This window comes from Motacilla alba, chromosome 1A, assembly GCF_015832195.1.
Source record: "Motacilla alba alba isolate MOTALB_02 chromosome 1A, Motacilla_alba_V1.0_pri, whole genome shotgun sequence".
In the NCBI taxonomy this organism is placed as follows: Eukaryota; Metazoa; Chordata; class Aves; order Passeriformes; family Motacillidae; genus Motacilla; species Motacilla alba.
The window spans coordinates 34436669-34457506 of NC_052031.1; the positions used below are offsets into that span (position 1 = coordinate 34436669).

At 36.7% G+C, this 20838-nt stretch overlaps 1 protein-coding gene across 2 annotated transcripts in view; it reads left to right on the plus strand.

Moving 5' to 3' along the window:
• Positions 1–20838, plus strand: part of FRS2 (fibroblast growth factor receptor substrate 2) — a 51801-nt gene that overhangs the window by 14120 nt on the left and 16843 nt on the right. The window contains exons 2-3 of one of the 2 annotated variants that reach the window (XM_038153837.1): positions 19191–19296; positions 20436–20537. The gene's annotated coding sequence lies outside the window, so the exon portion shown is untranslated. The remainder of the gene's footprint in view (positions 1–19190; positions 19297–20435; positions 20538–20838) is intronic. The other variant, XM_038153836.1, reaches the window with a different exon arrangement.

Genomic DNA, 20838 nt, shown 5'->3' on the forward strand with positions numbered 1-20838 from the left:
TTTTTATATTAACTGAAAAGTACAGAGAGAAAGAATAGGAATCATGGTTTATCTTGGATATCCAAACTTGCTTTGGGACATTACTGCCAAAGGCAATTACTCTTAGTGATTATTATGTTTACGAAGTTGTTGTATTTTCTCAAACCACAGTTCTTGTAAAAGGATAATTAAGTTAAAGCTTGGGCTATTCTTTGCAGATTCTGTGCCAGTGCCAAAATATTTTCAGACAATATGTAGTTATAATTTCAAAGATATCCTTTTAACTTGAAAGTTAAAAGCCAAGTAGTATAAGTTTTTAAAATGGTATTCAGTAAACTAGGACAGTAGTAACTCTAAGGTGAAAGCAAATAATTTATCTTGCACTGTCATTAGAAATCAGATGTGAAATGTGATTGAAGGCTTAAAGTTTCTTCTTGCTCTGAATTAATTTTTCTCCTATTTATCTTTTGCAAATGGGAGGACAAAAATCTTTCAGTTTGTAGCTATGCTTGCTGAATACTTTAGTGATCGGGTTTAGAAAATGACAAACTTCCAAAGGTTTCATGCTGAGTGTTTATGTAAAGTATAATTTAAAACTCGATATCCGTATTTGACTTCTTGAGAAATGGTGGGAATGACTTCCATCAGTCAGCTGAAACAGCTTAACTGTCAGGAGCTTAATCTTAACTTGTACACTTTAATGAGGTTTTGCGTTCTTATGTTAAACAAAATGCAAAATTAACTGCACTTCTGTAAGAAAACAAAATATGTGCTGACTAAATTGTTACTAATCCTATTCTTAAATATTTAGGAATTTTTGAAGCTGTATTTGTGCAGAATTTTTGACACTTACAATGTAAAAGGAAGTTAGAAATGGCACTGTTAGAAGTTGCAGAATACCAAGAAGTTGTGTGTATAAGTCTGCATTTAATAAGCCTTATCAGTACAATTTATGATGTTGCAACTAAAATACTGTACTTTATGTGTATAAAACTCTTCCCAACTTTTAAACAGATCCACACTTTGCACATAACTTTGCCTTTATATGAACTTAGCTTTGCGTAACCTATGTTAAGGGAAGCAGTTTCAGAGGCTACAGGTTGGTTGCTTTTCCCTTAGATTCTCTGTAGGGTTCTGTAGAAGTGATACGCAGGTTAATTTATTTTAGCAAATTCCAGTAGTATCATCTCAGATTATAATGAAGCTTTATATTCATGAGGACTTTAAGATGGTTGAAGTGTGACCTGCTGTGAAAAAAGAAGGATCTGATTTCTCCTTAGGCATCGTGGTCCAGCCTTCCTTTTGCTGGCACTGGTCACAGTGTGGTCATTTGATCTGCAAGACCAGTGCAGTCGTTGGGATTGAAGCTTGCCTGGCTAATTAGAATATGGCCAGAGCAGGAAAAGATCATGTCTTTCAGCTGCTGTCACCTTCAGATTAGCTGAGGGGAACACAAAATAGCATTCTGAGAAAGAAAAGCAGTTAAGTTAATACATTCCACCTCACAATGACTTTTTAATTTACAAAAGGAAAGCTTCTCACTACTTCATAAAAATACAGCTATTTTCTATACATGTGAGAAAATGATACACCCTTGTTAGAAACTGACTTTGTATTACCTCAGAAACGTAGAATTGGTTTTGAAAGAGAAGGGTTTTGTTATTACCTCTTACCTCTTATTATGTCAGTTCTAGTAGACATAACTACAGTAGAGAAAATTACAAATTTTAAAAATAACTATTTTTGGCATTTTTGGGCTTCAGTGTCAACATATAAAGAAGAACAAGTGGAGTAGGACATAGGTATGTAAATATTAGTATTGAGTCATTTGGACTTCCCTGTAATTTCACAACAGTAGTAAGAAATTAGTTTTGGGTTTTTTTTTTTTCAGGCAAGCAAGCAGAGGTTGGCAGTGTAAAAATTTATGGAGCAGCCCAACTTAATCTTTAGTGAGTGTTACACAACTGTTTGATTGCCAATATTCACTGTTTTGGCCTTTTTTTTTTTCTTTTAAAGTTGTCCGGTCATCTTAAGTTACTCCTTTTATGTAACTAAAATCAAACACTGTAGTTAAAGTACTTCTTATATTGAAAATTATATTCAATAGAATACAACTGAATTTTTTCTGTTTATGGATTTTTTTTACATCCTTCATCCTACTTCCCATTCATTCCTGTATCACATGTACTTAAATATGGCTTCTGGGACACCTTTGATGTCATGTGTGGGATTTTCTTTTTTTAATTACGAAAGAGAATATTTAAAACAAGCTCAGAAATTTTAGAAGTTTAGCTTTAGTCTTGAGTATAAGGTCAAAAGAGCTTTCACAGTTTCAACTGTTTGAAAGCTGTCTGGCTGTAATGTTCAAATTTTGACATACTTATTAACATGAGCTTATAGGAGTAGGAAATGCACACTTTTCTTTTAATCTTTGTATTTCCTTTTCATGTTTAGTACTTGTTGCTACCTGCAAAATAATTGGACTTTTGGGTACATTCTGCCTAGATTAGTATTGTCCTTGGACATGCAGAATATATGAAAATGCAAAATTATTTTGGATTTCTCCTGACTTCTAAATTCAGAATGATTGAAATATTACTACAAGAAACTAAAATTTTTAATGTTTACTTGTAGCTTTACTGACTGTGAGTGATGTTATTAGACACAGCTGTTCACTTATTTTCTGTGCTCTTCCCAGAAACATCCTATCTATCCTGGTTGCATGAAAACACCAGAAACCCTAGGTTTCTGGGGTTGCAGTGAATCACTAGGAACCTTGTGGTGTTAATTAGATGTTATTAACAACATCTGGCTTTGCTATTTGTACTCCTGTCTTTTTCTGGATAGCCTAAATAAGCAAGACCACTTACAGTGTTTTGAATTGGGAAGCATCAGTTTCTGGTAATTGGAGATGTGGCTTTTAAGGAATGACTTGGAAAATACTTTAAGGAATAAATTTAAAGGATGACCTGGAAAATAGATTAAAATTTTAATGGCATTCTTTAATGGTTCATATTGTGTATATATGTAAATTTTTATGCGAAAATGCAGAGTGTGATATACATGGCTGTGCTATTGTTAATTTGTCTGTTTGTTTTGAAGTGGTGGTTTGAGGGGACCGTCTCTTAACTCAGTGCAGAATGATAATCCTTCTCTTAGTTCTCACAGATCTGGTACAAGTTTTTGGGGCTCCATGTTGATATTTACAGGTAGGAGGATTTATCTAGCTAGCACAGGCAGCAGTAGCAGTGGTGAGATGGAGGCACAGGCAGACAGTTGATGCCTTGAAGTTTATAGAATGCTCGGAGAGGCTATTCCTTTTTATGAAGTGAAAACCAACAAGCTATTTCAGAGTTAGGAGAGCAAATACTGGATTTATGTATGGTGAGACCACATGTAGAAATGTAAAATCTGCCCTGCTTAAAATCAGTGACACTGGGTGACTGGGGGTTCTGGTGTGTAGTAAAGCTTTGGAAAAGAGAAACTACCTGCTCAGGGACTCTGCATCTGTGTTACCATGCTGGTGAGTACAAATGATCATGTCCTTCTGCTAGTTTATTGTGTTGTTTGGGTAAAGATTGGACTTCTTGCTTTAGAGGCTGTTAACTGGAGTAATTCTGTGTATTTTGGGAGTAGGTAATTAATGGATATTTCAAAACAAGTAATGATCAAAGTTTTTTTAACCAGTCAAGTATACTTGCCAGTGTGTTTCCAAAACATGCCTATATCCAAAATTGCAAGTTTGTTGGACCACTTGGGCAGATTGATGAGATAATTTCTGTGCATTTGGTAGAAATAAGTCCTCCTAAAGACTATTTATTCATTAAAGTTTTCACTGGTTATTTACAGTGTAAGCCATACTGATTAGGGCTCAACTTTGTTTGCCAGGCAGTAAGTTTTTTGAAGTGTTTGATGGGTACATGTTCTCTTCACTCACCTTTTCTCTTTGCCACATAGGCTTTCTTTTATACAGCTTTCAGAGTGTAAGGGAAAGATGAGACTTTGTGACAGGGTGCCTCTGTTACCTTAGTATGTATGAGCAAAACTGTAAAAACAGTTACAGAAAATATTTTAAGTACTTTATTAATATGTAACATTAAAAATACTTACTATTTAGGACGTGCTTGAGTTTCCTAAATATGGACCTTTGGACGTGCTAGTTGTATTATCTCCAGTAGTTTCTGTAAGAAAAGTAAACTAATTGGTACAGCATGTCTTGAAAGTTTCTTTATTTCAAGGTCTTCCACCATTATGTTTTCTTCCCTTGTCTCTTGAACTATTGCAGAGAAAGTTTTTAAAGATAGAAATAAAAAAGTGGGTTTGTCCTCACTGTGCTGACTGTAAATAAGGTGTAGCCATAGTTTCTTAGGAAGCTTTGTTTAAGCTAAGCTTACTGGCAAACTTTTTCCCTTTTAAAAGCCTGTAGCCATCAAATGTGTGTTTGGTGTCTTCAGGGTTTAGGGTTAGAAGGGTTGTAAGCAGTACAATATCAGGTAATACCTCTGTAAGTGTAGAATTGCACATGAAACCCCCTCATAACTTGTACACAGATTAAGGATGAAGTACAAGGCACTTAAACTGTATTATAAGCATAACAGTGTTTTAACATAATTGAAATGAATCTGCTCATTGCTACTTCTTGGATGCAGAATATTTTCATTGCATGGGAACAGACAAAAGCAAGATCGCTGTGCCATAAAATGGGGATACCAGTTTAGACTGGTAGAGGTGTTCCTGCCGAGGAACTGATGCTGGACTTGAGAGTGTTTGTGTCTGTTACACTGTGTGTAATGATCAGCTGCAGTCACATCTCCTGTGGCAGCTGCAGTATAAATGTTAGGGCAGGTATTACCAACTGTTTTTAGAGTACAGTCTAAATGGGTAAGACAGGCATGCAAAACAAGAAAACTACATTATATAAGGGATTGTAGATTGACAACAATGGTGGTAGCCAATTCCCAAATATGAGCTGGGGATGAGCTGAACAAAGGAAATTGAAGAAGAGGAAGATAACTGAGATGAGGTTTCCTGAGAGGAGAGGGTACAAGGAATTGAGATGAGGACTGTAACAGAAAGAAAACCTCTCAACAACATAGGAAAGACCATCAGTGAGCTGTACAGAGATTCTTTCTGGTGTCCTGGAAACAAAAGGTCCTGGCCTTAGTTGCCTCTGATCCTGCCACCTGGCTCCATCTAATGCTGTCTCCACTGGACAGAATAACTGGCAGTGTGGTGATTATTACTGATCACCCTTCTGATTTACTAAACCCTCTGAAGTTGGTGCAAAAGAGTCAGTTATTATTTTCAGGGTGTTTCCAACAGAGGTGTATGTGGAGATGAAATGCTATAGAAAAGACAGGAAAAAGTAACTGAGGTCGACAGAAAAGGAACAAACACTATGTTCAGTAATCATGCATTATGAATCAGTTGTCATATAAAATTCTTCCCTGAATTGTTTGCTGTTGGAAAACCTCTGCTTGGGGAGTCCAGTGACATTTTTTCCTTTAATGAGTAGGTGAAAGTAATTTTAAAAGATACCAAAGAAAGTAATTATAAAATATTAATAGTAGCATTTATATTAATGAAAACTTAAAGTTTACATTTCAGACTTTGTAGCTTTGCAACATAGGAAACATTGTCATTTTTCTATCCAAACATCCACAGACTTTCAAAGTATTGGTGTTTATTTGTTTTATTTCCATGGTTCCATTTTTTAAGATCCTCAGTAATTGCTTCTGTAATTTATGTCAGCCTAGTATGTCACATGGTGTTATGCTAGAATTCAGTTCTTGCCAGGAATATATTTCAGCACAAAGTTCAAATGTAGTTTTTATTCTGAAACTGCTTTTGAAAATCAGTAAGTATTGGAGAAAGGGATTTTTTCTTGTTTGGTTGGATTTTTTAATGCCAGTGTTTATTCTTTATTATACGTTGCTTAAGACTAGCATGCGTGAACCTATCTTGACTCCTTTGTGTTTTGATAAGACACTACTTCTCACCCATTTATTGCAACCTGTTAACTTTCTGCCTAATTATGTATTCCAGAAAGTTTTTTAACCTTGATCTTGGAGCTCTTCAAGACATCAAAGCTCCACCAGTTTTCTTGTCATCTTATTGCAAACATTAATTACCATGTATTTATTCTGTGTTTAATTATTGGTAGTTTTTATAATTAATGGGTTTAAAAGTTTTTTTCATTTTCAAACATTCTATCAAGTTATCTCATCTTGAAGTGTAAACTTTTTTTTAATGTAGCAAATAATTTTTGTATGTATATATTTATTAACTGTAACTGCTAATCCTAGAACGTGTTTAAGGTAAAACAGGTCAGGAATCTGGTAATATCCCATGTCTCTTATACACAAGAGAGCACCTCAAAAATAATTGCATTTCTTCACACAATAACACTGTATTTTGTTATGGTAACTAGTAAAAGCCAGTCTCTTCTGTGGACAGTGGTAGTTCAGTTTAGCTGGTTTAGGCTTTTTGTATATCATTCCTTGGACTTCCCTGAGCAGTTGAAATGTACTGTAGGGAGTGAGAAGATGCTGTAATTACTTTACAGGATTTTGCATATTAACAGTGGTAAGAAACAATTTCTCTTATTTCAAAAAACGCTGGTAAAATATAGAGTTCACTGCAGAAATGCTAATAAGCTGGAGTAGAGAAATATAACAAAGGAAATCAGTACTTTATATATATTACTGCTTGGAGTTTTCACCTAGAGAGTAAATCTAGAAGGGGCTTAGTAAGTCAGTTATCTGCTGGATTTGGTTTTTAACTTGCATTCCTCTGTATTGAAGTCTAGTTTAAGATGTTGAGTCATGTATAAATACTACATTTAAAATATGAATCTACTTCTTAGAATTGAGGGAATTAGAATAGATTTTGTTTTCTTTCCACTCCTTTCTAAGTAAGTGCCAGCAAGCTTTATGGGTTTGTTATTTAAATGGGATTTGTGCCAAGTCATATTACATTTCATGTTTTTAAACAAGTGGTGCTGGTTTGCTAGAGACTGCAGAGTTTTTACCCACAAAGGGCTGTACTTTCAGCATCTGCAAATGGCTGGGATTTGTGTCCTTTTTGGGCAGACTTCTAATACTCTGAAACAGCAAATTGGCTGATTGAACTATCTAACTAGACTTATCTGTCCTCTTCTGGAAAATTGTTGTATTGGAGCAGTATCCATTTTGCTTATTTTAACTGCTTTAAAATTAAGCTTCAAGTCCTGTGGATGGGTCAGAACAGTAACTTTTAATTATTCTGTTTAAAAGAACCTGCATAAATCTCAATTCTTCTTTATTCTGTCCTTTCTTTCCAGTTTTCTGTGACTTTTCATTGACAGTAAGATGTCTTAAGATTACTTAACTGGAACATGGAATAAGTAAGATAATTAGATGTATCTGTAGGCAGGGTTTCAAAGAGCATTTCTGTTTGTGGTGCTGTCGTTGTAAACAGTGCCAGCCCCTGACTTGTGTTTGACTGGTTCATGTGGTGAACCAGGAAGCTGGTCCAGGTTAAAAAAAATAGCTGAGCAAGGGAAACAATGAGCAGTTAGGAGTGACCTGCTGATGTTTGGAAGTGATGGGTAACTGAAAAAATATTTCTAGAAAGGAAAACCTGGGACAGCTGGAATTCGGGTGGTTATGGGATTTTATTATTGTTTTGTATTTTATTTCTCAGTAGCAATAAATGGTATTTTACATACATTTAGTATTAGCTGTAGGAGATGTATTAGCTGGAGGAGGAACGTAAGTCAGTTTATCCCATTGCAATTCTCCATTGCCTCCTGCAAAGAGCTGCTTGAACTGTAGGAGAGAAAAAGAGGGATGGGAAGATGAAATGAACCTTGAGATTGCAAGCTTCATTTTGAGGATTGCTGGTTTAGGATATGGTGGCTTACTTATGAATAGGGACTCTTCATAAAGGAGACAGCTCATCTGCTTTAGCCAATACTGCCTCAGAATCAACAACTCACATGGAGGTTTGCAGGGTTTTCAGAGTTTCAGTACTCAGTTTGTTTTGGTTTTTTGCTTGCAAGGCCTTTTTGAAGTTTAATAATAAAAAATTAACAGCAGAGCTACTGTTTGGACCTTATAAGCTAATGATCTCTGCCAAGTGGTACTACTTCACTGTCCCTTAAATAGCACAGCTGGCATATAGTATCACAGAGTGTGATCAGTTTGAGTAGTGATTTGTGAAAGAGAGAATCATATAAATATGAAGAATTAATGCAGAGTACCCTACACATGCTGGCCCCCCTAGCTTCAAATGTATATGTTTTCCACTGCAGACGTTCATCAGAAAAAAGCACAAACTGTGTAGCTGTGGAGGGTAAATTTTGGAGACTTCAGTCCCAAGTAAAGACAAGACCCTACTGTGTAATTGATAGCATTTTCAAAGAGTGCTGTGGGTACTGCTTTGATGTAGTCATGGTTAGTAATGGTAGTAAAGTTTTGGCATCTTCAGCAGTTTCTAGAATTAATTCTTTATGAAAGAAAATGGGCATTCAATATAGCCATCAGATGCTAACAAAATGGATGGGCAAGGGCAGGCTTGTTCATGCTAGCTATAAATCAAATCAGTTTATTTTCCATATGCAAAAGTGTTTGGAGTTTTAGTGTGGTATTTAAACTACATCAACCTCTTTCTTATTATCTGGAAGTTACAGAAATTTGCAGCACAAAAGATTGAGGCACAAAATAATACAGAAACATACAGCTGGTGTGGACTCGTATGTAGAGATCACCACTGAATGCAGTTGTAGAGAAACAAAACATCTGTATGCAGGCTTTGAGGCTTACAGTGTTTCAGGTGATATTTGACACTCTGCAGTGCTTGGAATTCCCCATGGCCAAGGAGAAGAGGTGGTGTGTGAAGTTTGTCTGAAACTGAAACTTAAGGCTACTGTGCCTGTGCTGGGAAAGTGCACTTCTTTAGGCCTTTCACTTAGGAGGTGTGGTTTTGGTTTTTTTTGGTTTTTTTTTTTTTTTTAAACCTAGTTGTGTCACTCTTGCTTGTTCAGTCTTCATGGGTACTTATGAATTCAAATCTTGGATATGATTGCTTTGTGAGAGCATGTAGTGCACACATTCTGGCATCATAGTTGTTGTTTAGAAAACATGCACGTGTTATGCAAATGAAAAGCCAAAAAGGTTGTTTTTTATCCTTAAATATCTGCCACTTATGACAATAGGAGATAATTTCAGTGCAAGAAAGTGAATGTGATTTTTCTGTGTAGTCAAATGTACCAGTGCTTCTAAATGTCATGTGACACACAAAGTCAACTAAAAAGTCCTTTCTTCAAAATGGGCACCTTCACTCGACAAACAGTCTTTCTGTCTAAATATATGGGACAGTAAATTGCCTGAAGATTAAGCTGCAGTAATGTCTTGGGAGAAGTTAAATTTTTCATAAAGAAGAAGAAAATCAAGTTGGTTTTTTCCCTTCCTTTTCCCACCATCTCAAATCCTGTCATCTCAGGCCTTACTCTTCCAGGAAATAAAGATAGAGTTGGTAATAGAAATTCAAAAAGGTCACCCAGGGAAAAAAAAATTAATTAAGTTAATAGTAGCAAATAATGATGTCCACAGCTGATGGTATTGAGGAGTTCTAAATCGTGGCTTGCATTTGCAAGCCATATGTTCGTTCTTATACTGCAATTCTTTATGTTGGAAAGTAAAAGAGCGCAAGTGGTAACTCAGAGTAACTTTGTAATGAAACCAATGGTTCTCTGACAGTTATTTTACCATAGGAATCAGAGATGTAAGTTTTATCTTTTTAGGAAGACTGGCATAACAAAATTCAGTGCCATGAGATCCTATGGCAGGGCGAGGTGATATTTGTTTCTCTGATCTTCAAGTTTCCTGAGATGCATTCTCTGACAGATTTCATTTGCTTGCACTCTTGTATCCGTTTGCTCACCTGCAGCCAGACTTGGGCCAAGGTGGTTTAGCCAGCATCCCTTGTGAGTGACACAGGACAAGAAAAAATCTGTAAAATCTTAATGGCATCTCTGGCGTCTTTATTGACTGGTAATGTCAAAATGATTTTTGCATGATCTTTTATGTGTTTTAAGAATCATGAGATGTTGTGATATGCTTTTCTCAATCTTCGGCTTCCATGAGTCACAGGAGGGGCATCTGTTAATTTTCTGTTTTATTTATTTCATGTGTCTTAAACATGTGTCAGTAGTCTGTTTTGGGGATGTGGTAACAGGAAAAGGAACAATGTACACAGTAAGATGCAAACTCGTGTTAGGCTGCAGGCTCTTCCACTGGTGGCTGTTCTGATCAGGCCTTGCTGCTGGGAGCACTCTTGTGGGAATGGTGCTCTTCTTTATCTGGGCAAGCTGAGCTTTAATCTTTGTCCTGCTCCTTGTTCCCATGTGTGGATATTGATGTGCATGTGCTGGCATCCACATTTCTATTGATATGTATGCTCCTAATAGTACTTTTACAACTTTTTAAAATACTAAAATGACAGTTTTGCAAAGCAGACATTATGGATTTATAAAAAGGTACGTTTATTCTTTGTTAGAACAAAATGGTGCCCGATCTTAACATCGACCAACAGTTGTCAAATGTGATGTAAATAATCCACAACGGAATCAATCTTTTTAGGACTCTATATTGAGAGAACTAGGCTAATACAGATGTTTCTGTAGTGTTTCAGCAGTGATCAAGAAGGACACATTTTACAAGACCCTAAATGGAGCTTTTTAAACACATGGAAGTATAATATAAGGAAGTGGACATTTTAGCTGTGTTAATTACGGAGGACTATGAATAAAGGTGTTTTTGCTTAATGAAACCTTGCTCTCCATTGTACAGGTAGATCAAACTAGTATTTAGTAGCTTCCATCTCAAATAGAAAAATAATTTTTAGGGCATGGATCAACTAGACTGGTGGGAAGTGTGTTAAATCACTAACAAAGAAGTACTCAAAGATGTAGTTGTTTAATGACATAAAATTGACTGTAAGAGATTCAGCAATGAAAAGGAGAAAATAATTACTTGGATGCAAAAATGTGATTATAATTGGGTTTTACTTAAATCTGCTATGCACATCTTAATAATAAGAATTTTAATGAGTTGGTGTAGCCCAAAGCACAGACAGACATCTATGCAATCAAGTTACCATGATTTAGCAAATCAGCCACATTAACTAAATGTTTTTTTGCTCTTCTTCACTGTGAATACACAGAAAATAAATTTAATTTAAACCCACTTTTTGGCAGATGGAGTTCAGTGGTGACAAAAGACACCCTAAGACTGTGGATTTTGCTTCAGTGACCAATCTGCGTAGTTTTGATTTAGAGGTGTAACTAGCTGTTGTTAATCTTTCCCTTTCATTTAATGATTTGGGGCCACAGGGTAGGTAAGTTTAAATGATTATTAGAGTGTCTCCCTAAAGTGGGAAGAAAAAAATGTACAAGAAGCACATGAGGAGATATGTAAACAGAACTAAGAAAATTGTGAGCCTTTCAAAATTATAGGAAGAGTTCTGTGTGGAAAATGGAGAAATGGTAATTAAAGAAGGCAAGCTATTTTTTAATAGCTTTAATGAGATCTTGGGAGGATTCGGTTGTCAGTTTTCCAAGAAATAAAAACCATATATAAAAGCTTGATGTTCAGGTAAGGCCAGATTCCCTGTATCCAAGTGCTAACAACTTGCTGATAAAGGAAACAATGGATAGATGAAGAAGGGCACATATTGAGAATACATACTAAAATGATATACAAACTGTGTTTGTTGATTTATTTATTTTAATAAAACACAGTGGCACGGTCTCAGTTTTGATAACTTTTACTGAATCTGCTTAATATTTCAGTTAGAAAGACCTCATAGGCTTTCCAGAGTAGTTTCTATTAATGTATTAGAAAATTGTGTGTAAAACATGTCAAGAACATGAAAGCAGAACTTAACCCTTCCTGAAATGTTTGAACAAACAATATTTCAAAGATTAAAATATTGCAAAATATAAACTCAATGCCATTTACTTAATGACAAGATTTGGCACTTTACTGTCTTTTGAAAACTTGGCAAGAGCAGCAGGCCTCAAGTTGTACAAGGCATTTGTGGTTAAATATTGGAGAACTGACTCACTATTTAAACAATTTCAAGTCAGATTTCCTTTTCAAGAATTAAGCTAGATTCTCTCTTCTTCCTTGGCCCCATTATTTAATTATTGTAGCCTTCTACTATATTTTCCAATCTCCTTGCCTTACTCCTTGATCCTGTATCCAAAAAGCATTTCCATAGCACAGCTCTTAAAACTTCAGTCCCATTTCTACTGGTTTATTGCTGTGTAAAAATGATGCTTTCAGTGTATGCTATTTCTTAGAGGATGTTTTAAAAGAGATTCAGATTTTCCAAGAACGAAATAATTTATAATGCTTGCTTGTTTAACCTAATGTCATGATTTGGAGTTTGATGTTCTGCTATTTCTTTTAAAAGGATGCAGTTAATCTGGCAGACATTCACAGGAAACAATATGGTGGTGTGGATCTGGAGAAATTGTTTTACTAAGAAATTGAAAAATATTTGCATGTGTGTAAGTTGTTTTAAAAATGATACCAAGTAAAACATAAGTCTTGTTTCTCTGGAAGTTATGTGTAAGAGGATAATTTTTTGGAGAGCGATTAAAGAATAGAACAAGCAACGAGGTCTCACATCCTCAGAGGGACTAATGGGGATGGTGAAGCAAACAGCGTTTGTGCTCCTGTTCAAGATTCATGTTCATTAAAGACTTGAGTTTTCAAAATGCACTGAGGTTGTTCATGTTGATTAAAAACCTAGAGTTTTCAAAATGCGCTGAGGTGAAAATTTGAAACTCCATTTAAGGCTGTATGTGTATGTGTGTCTGTGTGCACTTGTTGAATAGAACAGTTGTACCAACCTAGCACCTGAATGAAATCTGTGGTTACCCTTTATATTGCACTGGGGCAAGCCAAAGTATGGGGGTATCACGTCTCAGGATAAGGGAATGCAGTTTTTAGGATGTCATGCTAGAGCAAAGTGGAGAGGTGTAGGATTGCTGTTACGTAAATTGGTCTTAAGCGCCATGAAGTATTTGGGGTTGGCACAACATTGCTGCCTGCTGCAGTTCTCTCTCTGCTCATCTTAGCTCAGCTACTTGACCTGGTCTTTAATCTTCACTTCTGTGGTAATTGTGGTGAATATAAAAGCTTTTCTGTCAGAATGAGCATGTGTTTTTTAAGGAGTTACTGTTGAACAGTGTTCCTGCAAATGTTTAACTATCTCACCTAAATTTGAGCATTTTGCTGAAATGATCACATTTAAGGAGAACTGTAAAGAATTAATTTAACAGTAGCATACAGTTTCAAATTTTTGCATAATTACTCTTCAAGATCAGTTGCTATTTCTGAATTTAAACAAACAACAAGGCTCCAGTGTTTCATTTTATTCCATTTTCTTTTTATTAAATGATATTGGCTATTTTTATACGGCACTAATAAATATGAAATAAAAAGTTGTTCATTTTGAATCCAAATATATGGAAACATATACAGCAAAACAGGTCAAGTTGTGAGGTGATCTGAGTGTTAAAAAGCAGGAGTAAGGAAAAAAAGTCTCCTGTGAGTTAGAGGAGCAGGCAGTTGGCAGCAGCAGAAGGTGCCGGCAGAGGAATGCTGCTGAGAGGGCGAGTTCTGGTGTGATCCTGCATCAGCCTCCTCAGGGCGTGTTCAGAGAGGCTCTGAGGGCGCTGCACTGAAATGGCAAGCTGGTCTGCTCAAGCTGGTGTGTGGTTGCAATAATTTTGTTTTCGTTGGAGCCAGAAAGCTTTTACAGTTTAGCTTGGGTTATGTCAGTTTTGTTGTTTTGTTTTTGTTGTTTTCCTTTGGAAAGGGCTAAAGAGAGAAAAGGGGTGTGCATTTATTGCTGTGTTTTAATCATAAGTCTGACAACATGCTCATTTAATAAAAATATTGAGTGAAAACTCCACCTGTTAGCATAAGCAAAGTTATAAACTAGATTCTGCAGCTTCACCTCAACCCTTAGTACTTTGTTTTCCCTAATTGCAGCCAGCGGCACCAAACTATTTCTCAGCATGTTTAGTTTCTTCTTGGATCTCCTTCATTGTAGTTTTTAACTCTGCTATGGTTTGTTAGTACTGCTTTTTTCATCCTTCTAAGGTACTGAGGCACATTCAATATTAATTTTCTTAGTAATTGTTGCCAAGTGGATGAAGGGCACGGACTATGTCTGACCCTGGTTCAGTTGGCTTTATTATTAAAGCTCCTTCTTCCCAAAAAGCATTTGCTTCTTGGGTGTGAATTGTTGTTACGTTGTTGTTTGTCAGACTGTGCAAGGCAAGAGCCTTCCAGAACACCTGAAAGAAGATGAGTCGATTTGAATGGTGGTGGCAGCCATGGGCAGTCAAGGAGAACATTTTGTGCTTCTTTTACTGTATTTCTCATGGGGTTTCTCCCTGTTCTTCTGAACACTCATATGCCATTTAGCCCCTGTGTTTCCATGGGATCCCGTTCCAGCTTTGGCACCTCTTTTGTCTGTTGTGACTCTGTACATCATGCAAACATCTTGAATGTTTGCATTCAAGTCAGTCTTTGATGATGTACGGATTTTACTTTTTTTTTTTCTTTTTGGTAATTATAAAGCAAAGAAGTTCTTTTTTTTTGACCATTGGAGAAATAAAGCTCTTGGATTTTAAGGCCACACTCAATAATTACTAGCTTTATTTTGGTGCTTCATCTCTTATGTGCATGTGAGGTCTGGTACGTGGGAATCCCATGCACCAGAAACATTTTGGTTTCCATTTGAAAAACTTGGCTTCATGGCAGTGAAGATACACTAGCTAAAATAAACAGAAGGTCAAAGTATAGGTTATTTTAAGTCTGAGTAGGATACCAGAATTCTTAAATCATGTAGAATTTGCCAACATGGATTACATCACAACTCCAAAGACCGAGGATATATCACATTTGGTACAGAGGTTATCTGTTTAATCTGTTGCATTAGCCATTTGTGAAATGGGCAGTTTTCAGCTACCAGCAAAAATTAAAAGACTGACTGCAGTACCATTCAGCATCCTTCACCTATATTCTGAAATAAATAGCATGCCAATAAAACAGTCATTGTCTTGCTGAATGACATTTTTCTTACATGTGAAATTGGTTTCTCTTATTTGTCTGCTGTCTTACACTTTCATGCAATGTTTCTTTTGTGTGGAAAGCTGAAAGGTGCTTTGCTGTAGTGACTACTCTGGTTATGAGGAGCAGGTGTAATGAGTTACTTAGAAATTTTCTATGTATAACCTGAAATGTTCAGATTTCGACTCTCAGTTTCAATTTAATCTCTGAGGCAACACTTTCCAGGTGAAATTATCACCTGCTGTAGCAAAACCATTGACATCAACAAGTGCTCAAAAACTGAGATGAGAAAATGAATCTGTAGGGATTTGCTGTGATTTCTTCAAGTTTATGCAATTTGAGTGTGAGATTGCAGGATGGGCAGGTGTACTGATGCTCACTGTAATACTAAATTTGGGATACTTCTCCCAATCCCTCTAGAAATGTCAACATCCAAATTCTTGAGGGCCAGGAAATTTGAACTTTGGGAGGAAGTTATCCAAGTTAGTTTTCCCTCTTTCAGTGTGTTCAACTGTCTAGCACATTATTTGTGATATTTACTCCCAGTGTCTAGTTTAGATGTAGTTTAGACAACCAACGTTTGGACTCTGTTTCTTACACACTAAATGGAAAGACATAGCAGAGGACCTAGCACTGTGGCAAGCTAGTGCTTTGGAAGGCCACTTTTTCATTTCAAAAGACTGTGCAAAAGCTGGGTTAACAGATGAGGCACCCTTGCTTCTCCCTGCCTCTTCTGAGGTGTGCTATGGTTTGCTTTTTTTTTCTCTGCCTGATTTTTAAGAGGTTTGTGAGAGGAATTTATGTGTATGAAAAATATCTCCTGTAGTTAATGTTTGATTCTGCAACCAGAGCACTCAGAACTAAGTTAAAACCAGCGTTTAGATCTAAAGTTAAGATCTAAGTTTAGATCTAAGTTAAAACCAGCTTTGCAACCATGAGCTGTCTTGAATGGGGTGACTTTGAGCAAATGAGGAGTAGGATCGCAGCATGTCCATGTGGCCTTTCTTGTGTAAGGGGAATACATGCCTTGTTCTCATCATTCCCAGCCTGAAGAGACTGCAGAATTGCAAATGTTAGAATATCTGCAAGCTTTTGACTGTGATGTTCTTTTTAAAGTATCTACTCTTGTTTACACTGATGCCTTGTCTTCCTTGACTTCTGAGAGGATAGCATAACTTGTTGGCTCTGCTTAATCTGTGAGGGAAAGAGCCACATTTTACTTCACAAAGCCAAGTAATAAATCTTAGTGAAGTTCCAGAAGTTCCTACCTTTCACTCCCATTAGCAGGGTTTAGATGAGTGTTGGTCTTGGTTTGTCTTGCCTAGGATTTTTACCTTGCAATGCAGTAATGAATGATTTAGGGAAAAGCAGAAGATACCCTCCATCCCTTTCACCTTCCTTGTAGGACTGCACCCAGTCATCACTGATGCTTTGTGAGTGGGAAATTACAGCTACTAAATTTGACATTGTAGACATAACTTAGGGTTGTGACTGTGGAAATGTCTACTTCTTCTTGTATGTTTAAGTTTGGGTAAATATTTTGCAACCTGGGAAAATTTTAAAAAGTCCCTAACTGGATAAACATCCAACTTGTGATTGGAAGCAACTGTTTGGAGAATTTTGCTATTGCTTTACATTTAAAAGAAGTTATGTGCTGCAAGTTTGTGTGCTTTCTTTAATCCGTTATAAAACTCTGTTTAGATTGTTTAAGAATCATTCTTGGGTAACTGAAATAGACTACTCTGCTTTAGGTAGCCAAACCATGTAAAAGGTTTAAAACTCTGCTACAAAAATACCAAGGTAAAGACCAGTGCAAACATACCTGCATTAGGATAGCTTGCCTATGAACATTTTAATTTTAATTATTTTTCTAATGACTACCTCCTAAGATTTCACCAGAGTGGGTGGGTCAGGTTTTCTGCTCCGTCTTTCCATTCGCCTGTTCTGAAAATTTTAGTAGGGGATTTGGTAAACTTCAATCCCAGTAATTAGTAAAGTGGCTAATTTTTCTGAAAACTGGGTGGATGTGACTAAGGCTGTGATTCTGTCCCCAGCTGGCTCTGGCACTTGCTTGACTCTCTGCTAGCTGGTTTGGTATGCTAAGCCAGCAGAAATCTAACCTGACCAAAACCACAGTTTAATAATACCAGCTAGATAGATTGGGTAGGGTCATCCCATAACCAAAACTTAACCTTGCAGAGGGATAGGTACACAACTGTATGCAAAAGTACATCACTGTCAAGCAATTAACTAAGTTTACCTTTTGGTACCTTTGTGAAATCTAGGGTTTAGTTTCAAGTTAAGTATAAGTTGTTAATTATTTCCTTTTTTTAATGTCTTATTGCAGAGCGCTCACAAATTTATGCTGAGTTGATATAATCCATATGTGTTAATCAAAATGGCTTTATTGGGTCACACTTGAAGTATCAGTTTGTCCAGTATCCTATTTCTCACAGTAAATAGTAAATTCTGAGAGCCAATAGTAAATATATAGGGAAGGGAATAGTGAGAAGGAACATTTTATGATCATTCCTTAAGACCCTTCTAAGCATCTGCACCTTAGAGACTTTTTGAGCAAGATACAACCCTTGAGTTCAAAAGTTCTTCATGGAGCTTGCATTTGTCCAATTTACTTTCTGAATCTTTAACATTTTGGAACTCATTCCCACAAGACATTGCAGATCACAAAGCTTAGCTACAGACCATGTGCAAAAAAGAACTTTTATGTGTTTGAACCCCCCTTAATAATGTCAGTTGCTGTTCCCTAATGGTTGCATTTGAAAAATAGTTGTGCTTTATTTATCTTCTCTTTGTCACCTATAATTCTGTACCCATGCTCTTTGTGCTCCTTTTTTCAGGCTGAGTTTTGTAAGTAGCATATTTCTGCTTTTACTCTGTCTTTTTTGACAGGGGGGCCCTGATGGCATACATTACTACATCTGTGGGTATGCTATGGATTCATACAATAGAATTGTATTTTTGGTTAGTCACTTTTAAGTCTTTCCAAACAGTTATGTTTCATTTGCTTTATGATAGCTGTCCAGCTAGAGTTTCCATTGGACTGCATGACTACGTGACTGATCTGTCTTAACAGATAGATCTCCTTCGCTAGGGGTGTTATTCTTGCATTTGCCAGTGTTGAATTTCTGGTAATCTCTTCACAATCCCTTCACAAGTAAGAGGGTTCTGCAACTGATATAATCATGCCTAGGACCTGGGATGAAATTAGGACTACTTTACACGTGATATTATGCAAAAAGACAGATAGCTTTGGTTTGCCAAGATGATTTTAATCCAGGGGCAAGACAGCGGACAGCTGATGAATACAAAGAATTGAAGTAAAAAATGTATAAGCAAAGCTGCAGTGGTCTCAAAGAAGTTTGCATAGACATAATAATAAAGTATTATTCTGAGAAGTTAGCCTTCTATTGAGTTTAATAAGCAGCATCAAAGGAAACATCAAGTGCTTGTTTGGCAATTTTACAAACTGAGAACAGAGATGGCCAGCTGTTAGTGTGGTGGAAGCAGCAGTTAGCTTTAAGTGTTAAATGTGAGTGGATAGCTAGTGTGAGAATAATCCAGGGGATGGGGGAGTAAAAGCAAGCAATTTATGATTAATGTCACGGAGCAAGAATCATGAGGGAAGCAGAGAAAGGGTGATGTGTTAGCCACACAAGTCAGCATTTGTGTATGTTCAGTAGGATAAGCAAGAGGGAGTTAAATAGAGTGAGTTGTACATGTTCTTCTGTTTGTCTGCTGTGGTTTGGTTTGGTTTGGGTTGGTATGCACTGAGGATAACGGGAGCTTCACATCTGTCATTTCCACACTGAACTGGGTACGCAGTGAGTGGAGAATGAATGGAGTCCCCAGTGTGACAGGCTGCATTGCAGAAAGGAGTGCCAGATTATTTTATTCCATAGCATTGAAATGCCAGGGCAACTCAGAGCTCAGTCTTATCTAAAACATCATGACATAATACTCACAAAATAATTATAAACAAAAGCGTGTATTTTTCTTAGTTTACTAACTGGTATCTTAAAAACAAGGAAAAAATGTTATTTTTATTTACCCTTCTAGTTCTAGGTCCAATGATTAGTTCTGTGACAAGACAGCATGACACTTTGAGTATGACAGAAGCCCTGATGCTGCAGCAGAGGCTGGGAATATTAATGGCCAAATCTAGGTGAGTGATTTTTAATTCTGACAGTTCCCTAGCAGTTTAATTTCTTCCTCGTAGCTTTGGTTCACATCTCTCCTTCGAAGCAGCATTTCACTTCTTGGTTTTCTGAAATAATAATATTAGAGCTTACTTGAGACAAAATAACAAGCTTGTATGATAATTGATTACATACCCTTTCTTTGTTGTTCCTGAGGTACAGAGGCTGTGCTTCAAACACCTTGATATACACAATATACTACAGCTTTCTTCTTGCAACTCTAGTGATTTTTTTTTCTCCAAAGTGCTTTGCATTTTAAGTTCTGGGTTTTTTCTTTTTAAGTTTTTTTAACGAAGCAGGCACCTGTTTTCAACAGACTTGGTCAGTTATTTCATGCTGAATGCATAGAAAGTCTGATACTAACAGCATGCCGCTATGTAGTTCTCTTTTCACTACAAAAAACATTTGAGGAGGTCTAAGTGTGGGCTTTATTAAGTGCATGCATATTTATTAAGGCTGCTCCAGGCATATGCAACGTTGTATGGACCAGAGTATTCACTGTTAATCTGCACTGAGGCTATTGTCACCTATTGCTCTTCATAGCAGGGGGTTCTCAGGGTAAACAGCACCGTGGCAGCAGGCTGACAAGAACATCTGAGCATTACTGTAGTGAGGCACTGAGGGGTGCCAGCATAGGAAACCAGGATCAGGTGTTACTACCTGTATCTCCCTTTCTAAACAGGAGAGGAAGAACTACTACTACTACAACTACTGCTACTACTACTACTATAAAAATTTCAAAACTTCACAATGCAAAAAGGAAAAAAAAAGGTTGTGTGTAGCATAGCTTCTCTCTGCAACAGTAGAAGCAAACAGCGATGCCCAGTTTAATTTTGAGTTGGGGAAAAAGTCTTTGTCAATATAATGCATGTTTTCAGGACAGAAATGACATTAAAGAACCCATGATTTTGATTAGGTGTCTGGTATTTTGCCTCTTTATCACTGCATTGATTGGAGCAGTGTTGTTACCTCTGCAGGGGATTCTTGGTGGTGATTTATAGAGTCTCTAGGGCAGGAGTATCTCTTTTGAGTGGCTTTTCTGATGAAAAAAAGTGGAAAAGTTAACTGCTCTTCATTGTGTTCTTTGCATCTTATCCCTTAGCAGATTAAAGAGCTACATGATCACTACTGCTGCATGCTAGTACAAATGCCTGCTTAGAAACCAAGACTTGGTTTTCTTAAGATGATGACATTGGATTTTTTCCCTGTAAGTCAGGAAAACTTATCAGTCCATACTGTCTTCATTCTTCTTGATTTCTACTATCTCTTGTTGACTTAATGGCTCTCTTCCAGGATTTTGCCCCATTTTTCAGTTGTGTAGTGGAAATTTTAGTTCTTATCCAATGTAAAAATCATGTGAATGGGTTAAGTTTTCTTTGGTCGGACGCTTGTATTTAAGAAATGTGAGACTTAACCCCTTTTTCATGGTGGTAGAGGATGAAACAGCAAGTTGTGAGACTTTGTTCTGTGAACGTTTTATTAAACTGTTTTGTGAAAGTTTTGCCATA